Below are 22,629 nucleotides of genomic sequence, written 5' to 3' on the forward strand. Positions count from 1 at the left end.
TCAGAAAAATCTTCTCATACAAGCAACCTGTTATATAGCCTAAAATAACAATATGTATTTGACTTTTGGCAAATGCATGGAAAATCTACATTTGTACTTGATTTATTCTGGAGCCAAAGACCTAAATGCATGTGTTTTCAGTTCTCATTTATTTTACGACTAGTTCTTCCTATTTATTGCTTCAAATCATAATCAGGTGGGGAGTATCTTATCTGACAGAGCAGTTTCTTGCATTACCTATGTAGTGTAAGCAATGTATATTTTCCAGCTGTGGGTTTGATGGTGCTTTTGAAAGATTTCTCTGATTTGCCTCCAGCCTCTCCATGCTGAGACAATTTCTCCCTCAAAGAAATTCACAGGAGAGAGAAAGCTAGAAGATGGAGCACCTACCAGCCAGCTCTTCTGGACACCTGCTACAGCTTGCCGCACTCTCCGGTCAGACTTTTGCTTGTTTTGACTGGATCCAGTCACAGGGCTTCATGCCCTTTTAAGCTCCATCAGACTCTGGATGATGAGTGATTGCTATTCTTAGCTTCAGGCATGGCCAGCTATTAATCCCCTGTCTGACAGCCTTGGGGGAGCGGGACTCCCGCAGTCAGTGTGTCGGACTTCCCAAACCTTGGACGACAGGCTTGGGCATGTTCCCAGCCAGGTATGACTTGGGACTGGCAGCTTTGGTTTCTAATTACGCTGTGAGGACTGAACGGCATGACACTTGCTGTGTTTTGAGAGAAAACAGTCATCTAGTCATCTGAACCCAAAGTGCATGACTTCAGCACAAGAAATAGCTCGAAGCTGGGGCTGTTATGTCTACGTCAGCAAGTCATGCGGTGTGTTAAAAGCAGCCTTGTAGAGAAAGACTCGGTGCTAGGCACCCGACGGCTACGTTTTACATATTTTGGGCAGATTTCAGACTACCTCTAGCTTGGTCCCATAGGCTGAATACTTCCTAGTGGTTGAGGCATGCTTTCAGGTTTGATTTCATTCAAAAGCAGCCCAGCTTGGGTGCTCTAAGACCAGATCATGATAAATAAAGATGACTGGGAAAGTCTCTTCAAAAATGCCCTTCTGATATGAAGTAAAATGCTAAAGTGATTCTTACCTGTAATTCTTTCCTGTGACTCTGGCACGCATGGAGGAGCTTAAATATACTTTTGAGTTAGGCTGCTGGTAACAGCCTGGCATCCTGAGCTAGGCTTGCCTGCATAGCCTGGGCTCAGCTGCTGGGAACTTCACACATAGGTGTCTCACTCCTTCTATATTCACGGTATATGGAATAGGAGTACCCAAACCTGAACTGTGAAATCCATGTCTGCAGCCAGGAATCCTGCTTCAATAATATACTTCTCTGTCTGAACAGCTGGCCATTAGCTTTTTAATCAAGAAATCTCTTGGGACCCTGGATTTGCAACCCTTCTTTAAATATCATTTTTTACAGCATCCTCTCCAGTACTTCTTTGTACCTTTTGCACTGTTTAATTAACATTCTCAGTGTACTGTGTCATACAATACATTCCTAGTGTATTGTATTCATGCTGTGATATCAGTCCATGCAAATCCATGGAAAAGAAGTGAAATAATTAAATTAATTTAAGACTGTACCACTAATGTTGGTGAGGTCATTTTCCTCACAGTACTTATTTTACTGTGTCTCCTGCATTGAAAAGACTCGTTGGAGTCTTTTTTTCCTCTTTTCATCTTGTGTGTTTTTAGACTCTCAGTTTACACTGCTTCTATGCATGTAACTAATGCATCTAGAATCACTATTTGGATATAATCCAGATATATTCAAACACACCTCCGGAAGGTGCATTTTAAATCTTCAAAAGCTTCATTTAAATTCTTATTTTTTAAAATATTGCACAAGTTTGTCATGGCAACAACAGCCCTGCGACCTGTTGTGCCAATAGCCCAGGTCTTTTCACTGCAAAGCTCCACCTTCCATGTGGAGTCTGACCTGTCATTTTCACAGCTGCGCCTCCCACTCCCGACTCGTACCCCTCTGGCAGCTAGAGCCAGCAGGAGGAGGAAGCAGCACCAGAAATCCTCCTGCAGGTGGGAGTGGCCAGTTAAAGAGCAGTGAAAATTTACTCGAGGTACTGGCAATATCCTGCCTCTCAGGTTCCTATCCCTTCTAATACACAGTCTTCTGCCTTCAATTTTCCACTTGACTTCTTCAGGTAACCTCATTCCTCTCACTGTTTTCTCCACCTCTCCACATCTTACTATGTACATCTGGTCAGCCACCAGTCTTGCTCTTGTTTAGGAAGGCTGTGGGTGATAGATTTGTGACTCACCACATAGCTTTTCACAGCTAGAGTCAAAAAAATAAGTGTTTGTTTCCTTATTGGTGAAAAATGCCATATGGAGAAGTATGTTTTAAGAACAGTAAGAGAAGAGATGGGGAGGTCGTGAGCAATTACAAGAAGGCACTGCGGTTTGGATGTGGGTATCACTCTGGAGTCAGAGATAGATTGTGCCATGAGCAATAACCTGGATGATGATTGCTTCTTGGGGCTTGTAGTTTGCTGTTTGGTTCTACCAAAAAAGAGTGAACCGGTGGAATAGATGAAGGGATGAGATCCTTTGGTGAAATAATATATATGTATGAATACATATTTCCACATGTATACAGATCATTTTTTTGAGATCACTAGGGTGAAGGACTGGAGGAGGACAGGTAAGAGGGAAATTTCCTTGTTAGACTGTTAGGAGTGAGGTCTGCTGAAGTTTTGAAAGAACTGGGATATATAGTCCTGAAGTAGGAAAATATGTCTGAAAAAAGTGTTTCTGTGTTGGGAATATTCAATTGCATTTATGTGTGGGAATCCAATTACACATATCACCGGTATTGTGGAAGATGATATGTGATGAAGGGAATGTGGGAAGAGCATGGAGAAATACATACTGAAACACATGGCAGATGTCACTGAGTAAATGCATAATGCTTTTTTGTGGCTCTTTTGTAGGGAAAATGCTATGTGAAATCCAGAGTACATCTGTGGAGGGTATACTGTAGACTTGCATTTGTGTTGAAAACTCAACCTCTTTTGAAGATCATCTGGTCTCCAGCTACACTAGGTTGCATTAGTATGTTTCTGTATTTTTGTTCTGTTGAAAACAGCAAAGAATCATCTTCCAAGCCTCATGCAAATAGAGAGAAAATATATAGTTTATAGTTGATTAACAGTTCCAATAGGAACTGCAACAAGGAGTCATTGCATGATTTTCAGAAGATGTTGATGTGATTGGGGTGAACTACAGACATCCTTTCACCTTTCTAATAAAATAATGATTGAATTTATTTAAATATAGGCATTATAATGGATATAGAGTGAAACTGTAAAATACTAAGAATTAATAAAGATGCAACAGTAAATCACAGTGAGCACCTGAACTGGATGAAACTTTATGGCCTATTCTGTAGGAAACTCAAAATAGTATAATTAGGGATACCACAAGACACAGAGCTGGTGTGTAGAATAGCATACCTTCTTCAAAATTCAGTAGCTAAAGAAGGTTATTATTTTTGCAAGAAGTCAATCATGATACCAGCACACAGATTCAGATGCTATATCTCCTGAAATTTCGACTGGCTAAAATTGTTAAAAATGCTTTTTAAACATTGCTTTAGTCTTACTTGTATTAGTCATATTTTATAGTGGACAGGAAACTCTGATTCAGACTTATCTCTGCTAAAAATTTTTCTAGTATTTTTGCTGCATTATATTTATGATTTAATTTATGACTAAAATTGATTTTCAGGAAATAAATATCTTTAGGGGCAAGTGAGAGGTAATTAAGAAAAATTTTGCTCTTTTCAGGTGCACACTATGTTTTCATGAATTTTCTCTTTTTTTCACATTATTTGCAATCAGATAACCCCACATGGTCAGTAATCATACTTGTGCAATGTATCATGAATGAACAGTTGTACATAATAACCAATGATAAGTATTCCTAGTATAATATTTGTATCTACTATTTGTGCTTAACGTTTGCAATTTTAATTACGGAGACTTGGAGATTGTATTGAGGATATAAAAAAAGAGGTAACTTGAAAACATGATCATTAAAGAAAATGCATTTTTTATGTATTACTATTTTAAGAGAGAAATTTAAAAGTTAGGATTTGCTTTCTGCTACAGACAAACTTTTAAATAAATAATGCTCTTTGGTGATGTTAATTACCATTTCCTCCCACTTGTCTGGGTTGACAAGCTTCAAAATATCTACTTATCATGCAACAAAGCTCCCACAGTTATTAACAGCATGGGAAATGTGCTTATAGGCACTTTGTCAAGCCCTGTAGTTAGAAGAGTCAGCAAAACGTACTCATTCATGTTTCTCATGAGCTTTTCCCCTCTCTTTCCCCCTCCTCTCTGACCATCTCAAACAAAAAGCTGGCTCTGTGTTTGCAGTGTACTGTGAACTGTTTCATTGCTGGTGATTAAAAACAAAGCAAGTCTAACTTTGTGGGAATTTATAGAGTGGTAATAAATCCAGGACAAGCCATCCACATGCTTTTCAAACCCCCTTCTATAACCTCTGTTTTTCTGTTCTGGGATAAAGTGGATGACCTCTGTTAAATTCAACTACTTGAAAGAGGGAAAATCCCTATGTCGTATCCTGGGTGTCCCCTGCCTCCCTCCCTCCCTCTTACCGGTGCTATGGGTGAGAGGGTATTTCACCAAAGCACGCTAAACTCTGCAAAGGCTGGAGGCTATAGATGACACAAAGCTGTCTTTGCTATTGTCAGATGTAATATCAAGCTAAGGAAAGACCCAGTTAGAAGGAACTGAGGCAGACTGCAGTTGCATAGAATGATACAGAAGACATAGGACGTGAATTTAATCTGTTGTAAAAATAGAGAAATAATAGTTACAGTATTGTACTTTGAATTACATTAGAAGCATGTGAGATCCACATTGATTACTGATAGCAAAGTTTGGCCCAAAGTTTGCTTTATCAGAGCAGAAAGCAAAGGAATGATGTGTACAGTCAGTTTTGTACTCCTGAATATTCGGGAGAAAATGTAAAACTGCATTCAGGTTTCAGCTATCTGCTTTGCGGTTGTAAAGAAAGCTAAAATTGACTCTGTTTCACCAGCTGTGGGCTTCCCTGTTGGGAGATAGTTACAGCAGACATGCTCCGAGGATGACTGGGACTTGACAGGGAGAGAGGCAGAGCATGTGCCCATTCTGTGCTACGCTCTAGGAATCATTAGGCAGCAGTTCCTGAGGAACCGTCTGCCAGCTCACACTGGACAGGGCTAGAGAACTTGCGAATCATATTTGCTGTGAAGATAAAAAAGAAAAAAGAAACACTGGCTTACTGGCTATCGATTATCTTTAACACCTGGTTAACCATAACTGTCTTCTAACTGAGTATTTAGGATACCTATTCAATGCACAATCCTAGAATAGAGCTAGTTTCATAAATACAAGGAGCAGAGAGAGTGCTAGCTAAATTCATCAGCCCTTCCAATCTGAGACTTTTGGCAGGAGGCTGAAGTACTTAAGCTGAACACTTTTCATCCGAGAACATAGCCTGATATAGTAAAGTGCTAAATTAAGCAGCAAATAGTCATTGTTTCAGTCCTCCAAACTGATCACCAGGGAATGAAAAATACAGACTTTGTGTGCTAGCTCGCAGGCTTGATTGCCCAATATGGAAAAGGCCTTTTGTGCCAGTGAAGAGGGTAGAAGTCCGTTTCCCCAGGAACTGTCCTTTCCTTTTCTCCTCATCTCTCCCCATTCATTACGAATCTTCACTATTTTGCAAGTTATCAAGCAGAAGTCCTACAGATAGCAAAAACTATGAACTTTTCTTTGTGAAGGATTTAAAAATCTTGACTTCTTTTTTCTCTTTAATTTGAAGTACAGTAAATTTAAAAACACTTGTAAACAGCCTTTCTAATCTGTGCACAGTGGCTCATTGGTTCCACAACACAGCTTTCCCTCTGTTCTCGTTTCCTCTTCAAGCCCCCGTTGAATTCAGTGGTTAATTGGTAACAGCAATAAGTTGCTATCATCTATGCAATAGCCATGAGAGGAAGTAGACACTGCTTGCCAACAGGCTTCATCAGAGTTATTTTGGAAGGAGTGCAGTAAAGTGCCAGAACACAAATACTGAACAGCACAGATAGCTGATGGGCAGAACAGTTCCAATATACTATTTTGGATCATTTCAGCATAAAATCAACTCTAGCTTTCACAGTTATGTGCTGCCACTAGAAATGTTGGCTCAGGAATCAGATTCTGTGCTTCAGTTTTAAGGGAGACTCTGCTTAACCTGATAAAGACACTTTGGACCACCTCTTTCCCCAGCCGAAGTCTTTCTGCTGACATCCCCTCCACCATGCCCTGGTGTCAAACATCTCTCCTCTCCCAGCTCCTCAGTCAGGTATCTCCCTCAAATATCCTTGTTTCTAGACTTTTGCTCAGTCAGTCCACATTTTTATCTCTGAGCTTCTGTAATTTCCTCCCACTCCAGCTCTCAGCTCCAGTCTCCGAAACTGCAGTCTCTCTGGTCTCTCTCATTGCCTCCCATCCCAGTCTCCTAGCCCAGCCTTCCCTGACTATTTGTAAGCTCTTCAGTTCTCTACTGGACTGCCCCACTCTGTTTCCTTTCCAGACACAGTACTGCCTTGCAAACCTCTCCTCACTCACAAGCCTTGTCCCAAATGCTTCCTTTTGGCCTTTCCTGTCCTGTCCTTCACATCAGTCTTCTCCCAAAGTCTTTTTGCTTTCTGAGCTATCCCTTCCCCCTTCCTTTTAAACTAGCCCATATGACCTCTGACTCTCTCATATGCTTTTTTTCCGTGCTTCTCCAGCACCAGCTTCTCCTCCTACCTCATTTCCTCCACTTGGCTCGTGATCATTAGCCCCTGCAACACTGCTGCCCCAAGAACTAGAGTTACCCATGACTAAGTCCCATTTCTGCAGCTCACGCAAAGCAGTGTTTAGAAAACTTCCTTGCGTATATTCCCATTTTTACTGCCAGCAAAAGCAGTGTCTGGAAGCTGCAGCTGGAGAAGAAGCAGAGGGGTGGTGCTGGGGAGCTTAGGAGATTTGGACTGGCTTCAAACTTCCCTCAATGAAGCATAGGGAGGCAATTAATAGGGAAGCCTGGCACAATGCCCATCTGCAGAGTCTGCCTGTGCTATACAGCTGGCCTTGTTCATTTGAACATTTTCTTTGGTTCAATTCACCACATGGCTTTACTTCGCAGGGATTAGCTCTTCAGTTGTTGTAAACTTATGCAGCCTTATTGAAAGTAATGCATTGGTACTGATTTACATCAAATAAGGATCTGGCCCTCCTTTTTTTTTTTTTTTTTGACTTTGAATGGAACTAGAAATTGAAACCAAGTTTTACTTGGTGTCATGACAAAACACCAAGTTAGAAAAAAAATCAACATAAAACCTCAAAGTGGTCTGGGTGAATATGAAAAGGCTCATTTTCAACTTTAGTGAATCTTTAAATGGGCTTAATTTCTGTTCCATATATGTAATTATTTCACATAGTTCCAAGTGTCAGGTTTTACTGCAACAATTTTACATTAATTAAATTTATCTTCAACTGGAAGAACATGCATAAAAATGTACATGGTGTATTCAGACTTAAGTATTTGTTAATCCTTATTCTGGGTCTGTATCTTCAACAAACAGTCTGAAATTCTCAGTTTCACAGACTTCACAGAAATTAAAGGTTAGATCTACATGGGAAAGTTAGGTTAGACCCAAAAGAAGATTTAAGGATCTTGAAGTTAGGCAGTGTAGCAGCTATATTTTAAGCACTTTTCCCCAGAATGCTATCCAGAAACAAGAGTTACGGTCTTCAGGGTATGCGAAAAATTATATAATTCAAATTGGTAGTTCAAAACCCTGTGCACCAGGGGAGAGCTCGCCAACAGAAATTGCCAAATATGGGTTTTGGTAGAAATTTTCCTCTCCCTGGAATTTAAGCACAGAGTCAAGGCTCCAGGCAGGCATATTGACTAATTAAAATATGTTTTAGAGTTAGTTTAATTATCTAGGAATAATTAAGACCTTTTTCTAGGTCAAGTCAATGACTGGATTCCCATGATACTCAAGCACTGTTGGCAAAAACTGTGGCTGGTTCTGTGTAACTTCCAGGCATTAATACGTGTAGGAATTTGTGCTAGACCTCAATGATTGTAAATTTTCTGCCTATGCTAGACTGGCATCAAACATATAATACTTTTAAAAAGATGGATATGGAAATTGACTAAAAAGGTAGAAGAAGATGATCATCTTTCATTTATATAACTATCTCCTAGTTAAACTACTTACCTAGAAATGGGGTTACTTAGGATCATTTAGATTCACTTACTGCCTCACTTAAAAAGGAAAGTAATCCGCAAATTCTTTCCCTGAAGAAGAGCAACTTGGATGTAAGACTGACATGAAGTGGCCAGCCAGAAAGGGAATGGGTGCTGGTAGCCCATCTGGGTGGCTTAGTAGTTAGGATTCCTACTGGAAAAGGAAGAATCCTGAGCCCTAATTCCTGCAACATGAAATTCAACATTGCACCGTACTGTGTAGAAGACAAGCAATCCTGGATAGTTCTTGGTGTACATACAAATAGGACTCCAGGGACTTTTCAGTGTTGACTGGACATCGATGTGAGAATTTTTAAAATGATATGTCAGTACATAACAGATGCCGAAACAAGTGACTGCCCTAATGAATACACTGCAAATACTTTCCATGTGCTTCAAAACAATGCAAAAACAAAACAATGAAACTCTTCAGGCTACTTTTGGCCAAAAAGTTATCAGGGAAAATCCCCTAGGCTACTATCAGAAACCCTGAAACTGAGATCTGTGTGTGGTTATCTTAATGCAACAGTGCACTTGGCATGAATATGTTGCAGGCAATGCCAGTAACCCTCTTCCCCACGTGGTCAAAAATAGAAAAAACAGGAATCATGAAATTCAAAAATTCAGAGGCTGGAAGGAAGCAATACAGCCCAGCAAACCCATGTTGTTCCCAACATAAGAACAAAGGCCATAATAGAAGGCACTTTAGCATATCATTTAGACAAATTATTTTCCCTTTTTCCATTTTTATCTTGAAATATGGTCATGCATTGACTATAGGAGAATGAGATAATATTCAGTGGTTTGTAATTACTTAATTTTCTTCTTGCTCCAGTAAGACGTTTCTTGTTCCTTCAGCGAAGAACTCTTGCCCTCCTAATTTGTAATATAAAAATCTCTTCCCCAGACTGTTTATCTGGAAAGTGAAAAAACATTTCCTGCAGAAGTGCTCTGAAGAGTAATTACATAATGATAGTAAAGGACTTTGGAAAAAAATATTGAGAGCATGTTAATTATTTTCTCATCTAACCTCTCTTAATGTGACTGAAGGAAAAGCAAAACCAGATTGGTTGCTAAGGATTTTGATAAAAATGATTCTATTTACAAAGAATGCCTCCATTTTTTAGATGGAGACAGAATCCATCTTAGATTAAGACAGAATCCTTAGTCTCCTCCTGGCTGCCTGCAGTCAAATTATTGCTGCATTTGTTGTTACCTTTCTACATTTGCAAGCTGTTGTATGAAGTAATGCTATTCAGAGCAAGTCACTCCATGCCCTAGCCAATGTTATCCTATAAATGACTGATACAATCACTACATTTCATAGCTCAGAGGGGGGGAAACAACAAAAAAAAACCTTTCTGAGCTGAGTTTACATGTATTTCTCTCACATGACTGCAGATGCATCAGTAATATTTCCAGACCACCAAGCTTCCCGAAGAAAGCATTGAGTGCCAAAGTTTGCTTCCATTTATGTGAATGCTAAATTCTGCTATTATACATGCCAGTGGCCAAAGAACCAGGTTGTAAAAGAGTAATTAAGAATGCCATTTCCCCAAATTATGTGAGTATTTTTGAAGGCAGATCTTGGTTGTTTTACTATTGTTTTTTAAAAGTTTGTTTCCCATGAAGTTGCACTCAGACACTATGTATTAGGACTGATTTGTAGCTACACCAAAACTTTTGTAAGGAATTTTACTGTATGTAGACTGACATTATTCATTCCCATATTTTCACTGAGATGAAAATCTTAACATCAGATATATTCTCTCACTATAGATACTGTTCTGAATATAGGAGAAATGTAATACTTCAGAACAATAAAATAAAAAGTTATATTTTTATGAAATTCTGACCTATTTAATGTTCAGCAAGAAAGCAGCAAGAGGAGTGATCTGCAGCTGTACCTAAAAAATATCTTTTCCTTGATAATGACATGTTAATATTAGTAACGCAGTGCTTTGAGATTTGTAAATAAAATGTGCTAAGTGACAATTACTGTAACATATTTTCTTCGGATACCACTTCTGACCTGATGTTTTTTACTGCCTAACTCCTTTAGACTGACTCTACCTATAAAAAACAAATTACAACATTGTCCAATAAGCACTGAGCAGCTACAGTCAAAAAAGATCCTTTACATCTCAGCTGTAAAAATGTTTCCAGATACCAATATTTCAGCTTGTCCAGCGTAGATAATTTTTAGTGGATAACAAATACTGGCCATGCCATGGTGCTAAAAGTTATTTGGTTCTCTCTCTTTCCAAAATTCATTTAAGATGAGATAGTACTCGTTGTCCTAGTGAGTACAGTGACGATTTTCTGTAGCACCCCATCCCCACATTCTGTCCAGTTAAATGACTTTGTAGTAGTTTCAGCTTATGGGCCTTCCTTGGACTCCTTGGTACATCATCAAGAGGACTGCAGCATTTGGTGGGCTTTTTAATACGGGTACCTAGCTAGGAGACACAACTCTGATTCCTATTTACTTCTTAAATTATCCGAGTGGATGGCAATGTTAAATCTCTAATGGTGAACAATGATTGCATAAAAGAAAGAGATTTTGGATTTCACAGCCCAGTCCCCAGAGCCAAGTAGCCAGGCACACTCGTCATCAGCTCCCAAAAACCATGTGAGCTGAGTAGGCTCAGAAACATATATTAGTTCTCTATGAAACTGAAAAATCCTACACCTCTAACCACATGGAGAAGCTGATTCCTCCACATCTCAGTTCTTGAATTCTTAAGACAAAATTACTGTCTAGGCAATTCTAGGTAAAGTTAGCCACAAAGAGACATTTTAATTCCAAAAATTGAAGATGACATTGTCATTTAACCTTTTAACTAGATAAATATGAGCTTATATTGTACTGCACTAGTTCCATAAAATGGCATGACATTTTCTTCCTTTTTGGAAAAAAAGAAATGTTTCAGTTCTTTCCAGATCAAAAATACTGTAATATATCACCACCTTGTGGAGAAGAAATATGCCTTAGCTATGTACAACCATTCTCATGTCTGTGAATATTCCTGGAACACCTATGTAGTCAATAGGGAGAGTCAAAAACAATACATAGACAATGTTGCTGAAGTTAAAAATGAAAAAAAAAAAAAAGAAACAAATTAAAAGACGATAATTTGTATTGCAAATGACAAAGTATTGCAATAGACAGATCTATGTTCTGATTTGTATTTAACACTATTAACCCTATAGATTTCATGCAACTATTATGCAGCTAATTGCAAACATTATGGTTTAAGCCCTAAATAAAGGTATTTAAAACTTATATATGTATTTGATGCCTTCATAAATGTATTATAAAAATAATGCTTTTAAAAATCTAAAAGTAGTGTATAAATGTATTAAATGTATTTAAGAACTACTTTACACAGTATTTCCAGTAATTCTGTTTTCTCCAACTCTCATTTTCACAGAAAACATTAGAATTACACTCTTCTGAGGAGCTGGATGTCTGGCAGAGACAGAACTGGACCCAACTTGTACTCAGCAAACCTAAGAACAAGATCATCCTTTCTCCTCCTTAAGTTCCCATTTTTTGTTTTCCACATAACTTCCAAATTCTATCAAACATAAGGCAAGATTTGTACAGACAACAGTTTCATTCACTAGAGGCCTAACAGTCTACACTAGAGGCCTAACAGTCTATCCTGTGCACTGAATGACTCAGTATCCTGTGGAAAAAATAGTATATGCTTATGTTATTAAAGGCTGTAACTATACTCAACGTTTAGCAGCAGAATTGAAGCCTTAACTCTAGAATTTCCTAATACTTTTGGATAAGGTCGGATAATAGTCCGAACTATAGTTAATAATACAGTCCGAACTGTAGTTAATAATAGTCACTACAAGGGTTTTCATGTTTATTTCCACAGTTTTTATGTTACAGAGAAGGGTGAAAATATTCTGTTATTTGTTCCTATAACACCACTGAAGTGCTATAGGTCTAGAAAAATAAGAAAAAATTTCAGTATCACAAAGTGTGATATACCTGTGAAGGGCTTTTGTACTCTTGACCAAGAAAATTCTGTATTACTACTAAAAGTGATATTTTTTTTCCTCTGTTCTGGTACTCGTGTGGGAAAAAAGGAGTCCATATACTCTAGCAGAAGATTGTCAGAATGTAGTATATTTAAAACACACTTTAATAGAATTCTGTTAAATTTGTGCTTTTAAAGATGACATTAGAGCTTTAACTTGACCTAGGTAAAATAAATTATTTTTCTTATCCTGCACTGGAACAGAACATCACAGAAGTCCTTGCACTCCTCAAAGATAACAAAAAGGTGTCATCTAGACTTCCCAGTTTTTTAATTTTAAATCTTTAACTTGGATGATTCAGTGCCTAAAAAGGCAGAGTCTAGGCTTTCACAAGGAGATTCGGACAGTCTAACTTGGGGTCCTAGGCTTCCAATCTAGTCATGGAGGTCTTCAGAGAGGTTTTTCAGAGAGCCTCAGTTAGGAGTGCACTATTATTATCTGAAAAGTCCCAAATGGGGGATTGGATAGGGGAATGACTCACATTTCATAATAGTCACTTCTCACAGCTTAATTTCCCAACACAGATCACGCTATTGGGATTAGGCACTTAATGAAGAAGGAAATGAGCAGGATGGCTTATTTCACACAGTAGTAGAGCAGTTGCCCAGAAATCAGGAAGAAGCTTTAGGTTCGCACTAGCCTGAGGATGTTTGCATCACAATTTTTGCTATTCAGTAGCCAAGAAGCTGACAGAAAAGTCAGGGCTGAGTGTGTTTTGCAATTCTTCTGTTGAACGTGGGTCTTTAACAGCATAAATTGCAATCAGAGAAAGAAAATAGGATAGAATAAGACCAACTTCTAGGAGAAGGGGACTTTGCTAAGAAAGAGAAGTTCTAGTTTGCAGGTTTTCTTGCTCCTGGTGTTGGTTGTTCATGATGACTCTTAAAAGCATAAGCATCCTCTGGCTGTCATCCCTAAGGACGTCTTTTTCTCAAGACAGTTCCTTGCTTAGGCAGCAGATCACTTCATTTTCATTCTTTTTCTGACATAGTCTTGAGTAGTCAGAATTTAGACCCTCTTGAGAGCCTGAATAGGAACAGTAGAGTTTTTTGGCATCTAATCTTTTTTTAGGCATTTAACTTTCAGATAGAGAGTTTCAGGACAAGAGGCAGTGGGCACAAACTGAAACACAGGCAGTTCCATCTGAACATAAGGAAAAGCATTTTTACTGTGAAGGTAACTGAGCAGTGGCACAGGTTGCCCAGAGAGGTTGTGGAGTCTCCATCCTTGGAGATATTCAAAAGCTGTCTGGACAGGGTTCTGGGCAACATGCTGTAGCTGACCCTGCTTGAGCAGGGGGTTTGCACTAGATGATCTCCAGAGATCCCTTCCAACCTCAACCAGTTTGTGATTTTTGTGAGTTCTTTCAAAAATCCTACCGTTTCAGATCTACAGTCAAAAAGAGCAATTAGGAAAATCTAAACTCCAAAACATACTTGTAATTAACATCTTCCTTTTGCACTGCAAAGTCCAGCTGGCATGTAAACATGCAAAGAAGTCTTTTTTGGTTCTGCCTTATTTATGTCATAGTTCAAAGCTGAGATAACAAGCTGACTAAAACCCTACAAAAAGTGGGATCTATTAAGTGTGATCTTAGTGCACTTAGCAGGCAGTAAGCATAGAGTTCAGCAGACAGCAAAATAACCACAGGGCATGATCTGAGGAAGGAGAGTAGTATGCAACTTCTGTATAATAGACTATTAGCTAAGAAATTCCCTTGGGAAATGGGAGGTCTTCAGGTAGAATGTTTACTCTCAAGATTATTTCTGATTTTTAGTTTTAGTCTCAAAGTTAGCACCATGAAGTATGCATAATCCACCTGGGGAGAACATACACAGGACTGTCCTAAGTCATCAAACAAATGTCCAGATCATGAAGTTGCAGTGTTACATTTTGCATTTGTCTGCTTTAATGGCCCTAACATTAATGGCTTCCCAGCAATTTTCAACAGTCAAAGATACACTTATTCTGTCATCCTCTTGCTAAGACATTCACAAAGTAAGTGGAAAAGGTAGGTTTGAATGTCCATAGAGGATAGAGGCTCATCTTTCTTTCAGGATATACCCGTGATGACCAGGCAAGGATCTAGGCACTGGAACCTGGTAGCCTCTAAGGTTAAATTTTTATTATATATGCCTATGGCCCAGCCTAGCTTACGTTCTTTCAGACAATCTGGGGTTCAAATCAGCTGCCTGCCCAGACCAGCTGATGCCTTCCCAATTACACCCCAGTGGGCCCACATTCCGCATCAATTTTAACAACCAAATTTCAACAGCTAGTTCTCATGAATGGGGTATGAGGTCACACAAGCCCTGTATGATTTAAGTGGGCTAATGAAACATCTTATACATGGAGCTAATATTTTTTTATTAATCAATTAAAATCTGCAGTGTAATCAAAGTATTATTATTAGTTACAAGGACACTAATACTTATAAAAATTCAGATTATCTAATTATTACAGCTCATTCCCAATACTGATAGAGTTAATACAGGTAAGCAGGAACTTTCTAGTAACTAACCCTTTCTCTGGTGTTATACTTACTGTTTCTTTACTTCTCAGGGTCCTAAGATCCTTGGCACCAATCTGTTTTGGTATCTAAGAGTATTTAAGGGAATAGATTTGTCCAGACTCTCTCTGCTCACGCATCGTGTAGTTTAACGCTTTGAATGCAGGGTTAATCACGAGTGCTTTAGTTGCCAGACTAGAATATAGACTTGCTCACAATAATCAGGCCTTTACCCTTAGTAAAATACTAAGTATGCAAAATCTAGAAGGGCTTAAACTCAGAAGAGGAAGCTATCTCCGTCTCCACCAATGGCTTGAAGCCAGCTTTGGGGACATTGCTTAACTCACCTTTGCTACCTCCTGGCAAGGATCCTTTCTATCACACTACTGCAATCAAGTGCCTGTTTTCACTGAATGAAAGATTTATTTAGGTTGGATAGGATTTCTGGGGGTCATCTAATCTTACCTCTTGCTCTAGGCAATGCTTACTTCCGAGTTAGGTTAGGTTGCTCAGGGTCTTTTCTGACAGTCTTCAGCAATGGAGATACCACAAGCTCTCCATCAACCTGCTTGCGTGCTTAACCACTTTCCTGGTTAAATTTCCAAGCTTTCCATATTTTTCCTACTCTGTGTTAAGAAAAAGCCTAAGAGGTTTCAAAGTTCATTTGTTTATCTATGTTGTGATGAAAATCAGAGGTGTTCTCCTGGTTTCCTCTGAGAAAACCTTCCCAACCCCGTATTTCTTCCTTTGCTTTACCTAGTTTCCTGCTCAGTGGTGCTGCAGTCATTCAGTCCTTCTTCAGCAGCAGCAGCTGGGAGGTTCAGCCATTTAAAACTCTACTTGGCTACAGCTCTTCAGCAAAATCCCCGGGTGCTCGTATGCCTGTGGCAACACCAGAAGTAAGCCCCCGGGCTGCTTTCCTGTGGAGGAATTTGTACAACCCCCTTGGTGAAGTGGCCTGGATAACAATGGATGACATGAGGCATGCGCATGTCTGTCAGCCAAATTAAACAGTAACCAGGCATTTACCAGGAGACCTTTGAATCAGAGAAGGAGACACCTTCAAAGAAGTAAAAAAGAAGCATGAAAATTTGTACCCGGGGGAGAGAAATATGGGAGCAATGCATGAGGCACACCTGGGGCTGACACTGCTTGTGGGTCACCCCATGGCATCACAGCCCACCCCAGGCCAGCACAAGCTGCCTCCCCATGGGCTGCTGAGAGCCATTGGTGCCTGGCTGGGCAGCAACCATCAGTGGTGCAGCAGGTCCCACACCACAGGGTCAGGAGCCACAGGAGTTGCTGTTTTGCTGATACTGATCTTGAAAGTGTAGTTCAGTGACGGCCTCTGCATCATTAACAAATCATTCCATTGCTTTCACCCTGATTTGAATCAAATCATGTGAATTGAGCATATTTACCTATGACACTCTACCAATAAGTGTCTCTTACATCCTGTGGCCAGAGATCCAACGAGTGTCCCAGTTGCTATTTCAGGATCAGGCTTTCTTGTACAGAGGTGTGGTTCTGAATTTCAGATGCTCTCACCAGGTGAACATTTTGCTGGAACTGCACATTCCTGTGCAGAGTTGCAATTTGAGTGAATCACCATTTTCGGAGGAAAAAGTTCAGTCAAAGGATTCATAATCTACTTGACTTTTGCTGGTTAAGTGAGACAGCTTTAAATGTAGTGCTTTTAAAAAGTAATCAAATCTATTTTTCATCAAACTAGTATTATTTGAAATATTTTAAGCTGTAGTCCTTTTTTATGGAAGTGGAATAAGCCAGACAATAGCTTAAATTTATATAGCACTGATATTAAGCTGGTCATACCGAAGTATTTTTTCAAGAGTGTGTTCTCGTATGTGACCCCAGTGTGTGGCATCATTGAGATCTCCTTAGGGATTTATTCTCATTGCAGACCTCATGCTTATGTCACAAGCTTGTTTTCCTCATTCTGTTACAGAAATGGAATCAGAAGTGGGAAATACAGAAATTAAATTACAGAGCAGTAGAGTGTGAGCTGAGGTTTTTATCAGCTTTAGCATACTTAGCAGGAATTAGGCTAAATTTACACATGTGCAGAGACCAAACACAAAGTCATACACTACTTCAGGGAGAAGAAATGTCACCTTCTTAAAACGTCATGTTATGAGTGTTAATTAAATGCTAAACTCACTCCAGCTTTCATATACATTTTTTATAGAGCTTCTTCACATAACTCAATTTCAGGACTAATATACCCAGAGGGTTTTGCTAACAACAGTATAAAATAATTGAAAGTTGTGCCACTTTTTGAATAAAGTAATCTAGTTTTGTAATACATGTTGAATAAAACTGATAGAACAATTTTGACAGTTTGTCTGAAGTGAGCCTTTCAAACCCTGCAGCACTGCCTTGCTCTGCTATACGAACTTCAATGGTTTCATCTCCTGAGGGTGGGCCAATGATAGCATCAATTTGTTTCTTACTTAATAGCAATAATTAAAAATCTTTATTTTCTCACTGATAGAAATATTTTTTCCTCCTGGCGTGGCAGAGCTCTGCTAGTATGACAAAGCAAGAACTGAAAGTTCAATTCCTTCCGCCGCAGATGAGAGTTGGGTTCACTTGTCTGGTGTCCTTGTTTCATGACTTTTCACTCATGCACTTTTGTCTTCATGGCTAGAAAAACAGTGGAGACAATTCCAAAACCTAGCAGTTAGGGCCTTCCCCAGGGGGAGGGAGGTAAGTCCTCTGACAAGGAAAAGAGTTTCCTCAAGGAAAAGGGAAAAAGGGCTATCTTGTTCTGACCGCTTTGCTGTGTGCTCCAGGAGACTGGGCCATTTGGGCTGCCAGGGGATGACGGCATTTTCAATTAAATCAATAAGAGAGGTAAACATCCTAAAGTAATTGTACTTTATAGCTCTCCAGAGGCCTTCAGTAGTATAGCCCTTTCTCTGCAGACTGCAGAAAGAATTTAAGCATATCACTTCAGAAAAGTAGATCGCATTTCCCCAATGGTGCTGTGTGCCCAGTATTCAGATACATTTGCACCTAAATTAAGTGCCTCAGTTAGTCCCACTGGCTCTGGGGTAAACGTTCCACCTTTTTATCATGAGTACATTTCATTATCATTTCTCTTATGTGATCTTTCTGTCCACAGAGCATGGGAGTCTAGTAATTTGCTAATGCAGATTAAAGCTGCTTCAGGGCTGCTCTGTCTTGAGCTGGCAGATCATGACTTCCAAGATACAGTCTTTTGTCCATGATGATTGGAGTATATCGTTTGCAACTGCCCCCTGGGAATCTGCAAGCAAAATCTTCTGCTAATGTTTTTATACTACTCCTGCATACAGAGGATTATTAAGATTAGCAAGAAGTCTAAAGTTCTTCTTAGCATTTCCTGCCCAGAAGTATGTGTGAGTGATGTAGGTGTAGCACAGCCAGAGTGTGTAACATATCCAGGAAAAATCAGATACACTGTACATGTACGGTACCATTTTTTAAATCTGCAGTAACTCTACTGTGTCCAGGCATATTGATGTGACACATCGTTAACAGATCAGGATCAGATCTATAAGACTAACCCTTTTGGTCCTGTGCTTATGGTTCAAAGTTTTACAGTGGACATATCTGATCTACAGACATAATGGCATCTGCTGGGCTGAGACATGTCTGGAAATCATGGACAAAGGTAGAGCAACTATTTTGCCCTGACAAGATTTCTGGTAACAAAAAGGACTGTCCTTGCAAAATTCAGATGTGTGCTAACTCTTCCCTTTGGTCAGACTGTATAACTTCCAGTCTGTGCTTTCAATCTGTAGTACCTCTAAATTATTCCTCCAAATTGTACATCCCTTTCATTATTGCCTGTTAAGGAAATTAGGCAGGAAGAAAAATATTCATAAAAACAGTTGACCTGTCTTGGCGCAACTTCCATTTAGTCTATTTTCTGGCAGTATTTATGCAGCCTTTATGAACAAGTTGACTCCTGATGCTCCCAGAAAAGAATTAAAGGACTGTAACCTAATTACTATCACTGAACATTGTTGTATAGATAGTAGGTCATCCCAGCAAAGTCAAATTTTCATTATATGAGTAGAAATTTGACTTAGGAAGGGTTTGAGGGAAAATGTTAGAATATATTCTAGAAACTAAGAATTTCACTTACATATTAGGAAATGTGTTCTGGACCTCATTGACTAGAAAAGGGGCTTTACATGGTAATGGTGGATAATGAACTGGACAGGATTTTACAGTGTAATGTGATTCTAAGACACCTGATAGCACTCTTTTATCTAATTCTAACAAGTGATTGAATAGTAGTCTGTAAGTACCTACATGGGAAAGTGATTTCTGAGAGTATATAGATCATTAATCTTACAAACAAAGACATAAAAATATCCAATGTCTGTCCGCTAAAGCTAAACAATTTCAAAATAAAATAAGGTGTAAAAATTGTAATGGGAAAGCAATCAATTTACACTTCTTGAAAGGAAAGGTAGGCCCTCCTGTGTGTTACGTCAAGTTTGGAAGCCACCCCAAGATCAGAAGTCACCCCAATGCTCAGCAGAAGATATGGCCACTGCAGGAAATGCAAATGAAATGTTAGGACAGAGAGTTTTTGCAAAAATTCAGATTAGTAATGAAAGAAAATCTTATGCTGGAAATACTGCAGTATATCTTCAAGTATATCAAGGTAATACTTTATTATTAAGATGAGTTGCTATGAGTAACAATGAGACAGTTATTAATCAAAACTATCTTGAAAAACAATGACGATTTACTCTTCATTCAATTCAATTATACAGGTATATATAACTATACTTGCAACTGCTGGAAAGGTATATTGCGTTATCATCATGGACTAATCTGACTGACAGCCTGTGCCACCTATTGGCTATAGCAATTCCCCTCCCCTCCCCCCCATAGAGATTAGGGGAATTTCTGTTGCGTGGATGTCCACACTACTTAGATGCAGAGCATCCCAGGTGGGACCATTGGTGGGACCATTATATGTGGGTGCTGAGCGGCTGGTGAGACCCTGGCCCTGAGCCAGGTTGGGGTGAGTGCCTCATTTCCTCCTGGATGGGCTGTGCTGATTCACTGAAGTGGTAACTGTGTGTGCGTGTGCGTGCATGCATGTGCATGCATGCGTGTGTGTGTGTGTGTGTGTGTGTGTGTCTGTGTGTGTGTGTGTGTGTGTGTGTGTGTGTGTGTGTGTTTGTGCACACAAAGCTTCTTCTGGCACAGCCTGTCCTTTGCTTGATCCACTTAATAAATTGAGTTTACCCTGATGTTAATCTGTTGTTGCCTGGTGTTTCCTTTCCCTCTATGAGAGTAACAGGTGAGAAAAATCAGGTTTTAGCACAAAAAAAGCCTCTAGACAGACATTTATAGGAAAAAGTGCACACTGCATCAAACTGTTTCCTTAGAGAGCAGCAAAAACATCACAAGCTTTCATCAGTTGTGAATACAAAATATTTCACACTTCTCCAGTTTCATCTTTTGCGTGGTATGAAGCCCAAGATGTTGATCGTGGGATGGAGCAATTGCAGTCCTGTAGCAGAGGGGTGCAGGTCATGAACAAGGAACAAATTTTGTGTTAGGGCACTGCTGACTGTGTAGCCGCGCTTGTCAAGCATGACCCCAGCTGCAGTGTGATGCTCTGCGAGTTCGTACTGGCAACCCAGCTAGCCTGTCTTGTATCGTCAGGGAATGGGAGAAGCCCATGGCACTGCCCTCAAACAGGCTTAAATTCACCTCAATGTGAGACTACAGCCAACTGTGTATCCCTGCCATGCCAGAGTATAATATTTACAGCAATCACTGAAAAGTGAACCTGTGCCATCTTGTTGCTGAAATTTCCAGTCTTTCTCCAGATTGTGCTAGCGAGAGTGCAGCACTATCAGCCATCCCTGATTTCCTGGCTTGTCACAGCATTCAGCAGTGCTTAGCAGGATATCTTTCACCATTGCTCCTCTACCTTAGTAAGTTCGCACCACAAGCAGCAGGGCAAATGGGGGCCTGTCTCCTCAGATGTGGTGCTCACAGACCTCTTCCAGCTTCCTTCTGCGGTGCTCACAGACTTCTTCCACATCCCCCCACCTGCATCCTCTTCCCATTTTTCTCTGAAATCTCTTCTCTTTGTCAAATCAGTTTGGCTGTCATGCTGATAATGGAGCAGCCACAGGAAAGCTTGAGGGTACATGCACAGAAAATCAGCATGATCACAAAAACGTCTTCATTGAAAGGAAACAGAGCAAATCTGGCTCTTCTCCTAAAGTATGAATAAATAGATCTATTCACCACTGATTTCAAATTCTCACAGCTCATTATGAAGAAAAGTATCATGTTTTGTTTACCATGTGAGTTGAGACTGCTAAAGAACTCAAAAGTGATGTTTTTTAATTTTTTTGTCTCTATGCATGGCGGTAACTATAAACTTCAGCAATTCCTTTGTATAACCCCTGAACACACACGCAAACACAGACACTCCCTACAGCCCGCAAAATCCACAACGTATCTGGTCAGGGTAGTTTAAATTATTTTCTTATAAAGTTATAGTCATATTTTTATTTTAGCATATAGGTCTAAAAAAATGACATTTTGGTAGTGGAAATAATCATCAATCAGTAGAAAATGTTACATGTTTGAAGTAGAGTATGAAAACACTGGGAGAAAAAATAAGGCAAAAGAGCCAGGCTAAACTTTGCGAGGGTTTCTTGCCCCATATCACCTTCTTGTCTTGAGGCATGAACTTGACTCTCTGGACTACCTCTATAGTTTTCATGATCAAGGCATCTGACTGCATTCAGAAAAAGTGATATGCTGCTTCTCAGAAATGTCTAAAAGTTGATTATTTTACTTGTTGACAATTCTGCTTTAAGTCTTAGAAAAATTTATTTCTGAGTGTATCTTAATGTTTATGTCTTTTCCAAAGGCCTGCTCAAATCTGAGTTGGCTATCTGTGGCCAAAACTATCATGATGGTCTAATCTATGATATCACTGTTAGTAAGCATATTCTGTAGGGAAAGCCTGGCAGTGGGTTATGAGATCTGTATCTTTCTCAGCTAAATGCAATGCATCATAACTGTGAGAAGCGTTACGAAGGATGCTATAAAGGATCAAGGCAGAAGAAAATTCAAACAGCAAAATGTATGCATAGACCCTGCACATGTGTCAGACCAAAACAAGAATACAGCTTGGTAAGGCTTTTGAGGGTTATATTCAAAGCCTGGAGACAATTGCCTTTGGAAATGACTTAAACATGTTAAAGGGCTGCTCATATTTATGGCTGATAATGCTTAGTTCTTAACAGTGAACAGTAATGAAAACAAGTTTCAAGCACTTCAATAATATATGAGATTTCAGAAATTTTGTTGTGCATTGCAAATCATGATTCAAAACCCCAGAAAGTCAATACACAGACTCCAGTTTATCACACATTGAAAGGAACTGCGCTGATTTTGTAGTACCATACGTAGCATGACTGTATAGTGCAAGGATCACCAGCCTATAGAGCTGATACAAAAATTGACACCCAGGTAAATTTTCGATGGCATGAAACAGGTTTGGCCAGGACGTGGGAAAATGATAATAAAAAAAGCCCATGGCTATGGCTTCCAGTAACTGGCTTCCCTTCATACCCAAATTCAATAGGGGCCAGGAACTCCCATGCCTTTTTGAAAGTCTTATGAGCCCAGGCTTCGTATAGCTGGAGGAGCATGGA

At 39.5% G+C, this 22,629-nt stretch overlaps 1 long non-coding RNA gene across 1 annotated transcript; it reads left to right on the forward strand.

Moving 5' to 3' along the window:
- Positions 1-2,035: 2,035 nt before the first annotated feature.
- On the forward strand, positions 2,036-11,975 carry LOC138066553 (uncharacterized). The gene is made up of 3 exons (XR_011139867.1): positions 2,036-2,096; positions 9,748-9,910; positions 11,781-11,975. It is a non-coding gene; the product is annotated as an uncharacterized lncRNA (long non-coding RNA).
- The last annotated feature ends 10,654 nt before the right edge of the window (positions 11,976-22,629 follow it).

This window comes from Struthio camelus, chromosome 3 (assembly GCF_040807025.1).
Source record: "Struthio camelus isolate bStrCam1 chromosome 3, bStrCam1.hap1, whole genome shotgun sequence".
Classification (NCBI taxonomy): domain Eukaryota; kingdom Metazoa; phylum Chordata; class Aves; order Struthioniformes; family Struthionidae; genus Struthio; species Struthio camelus.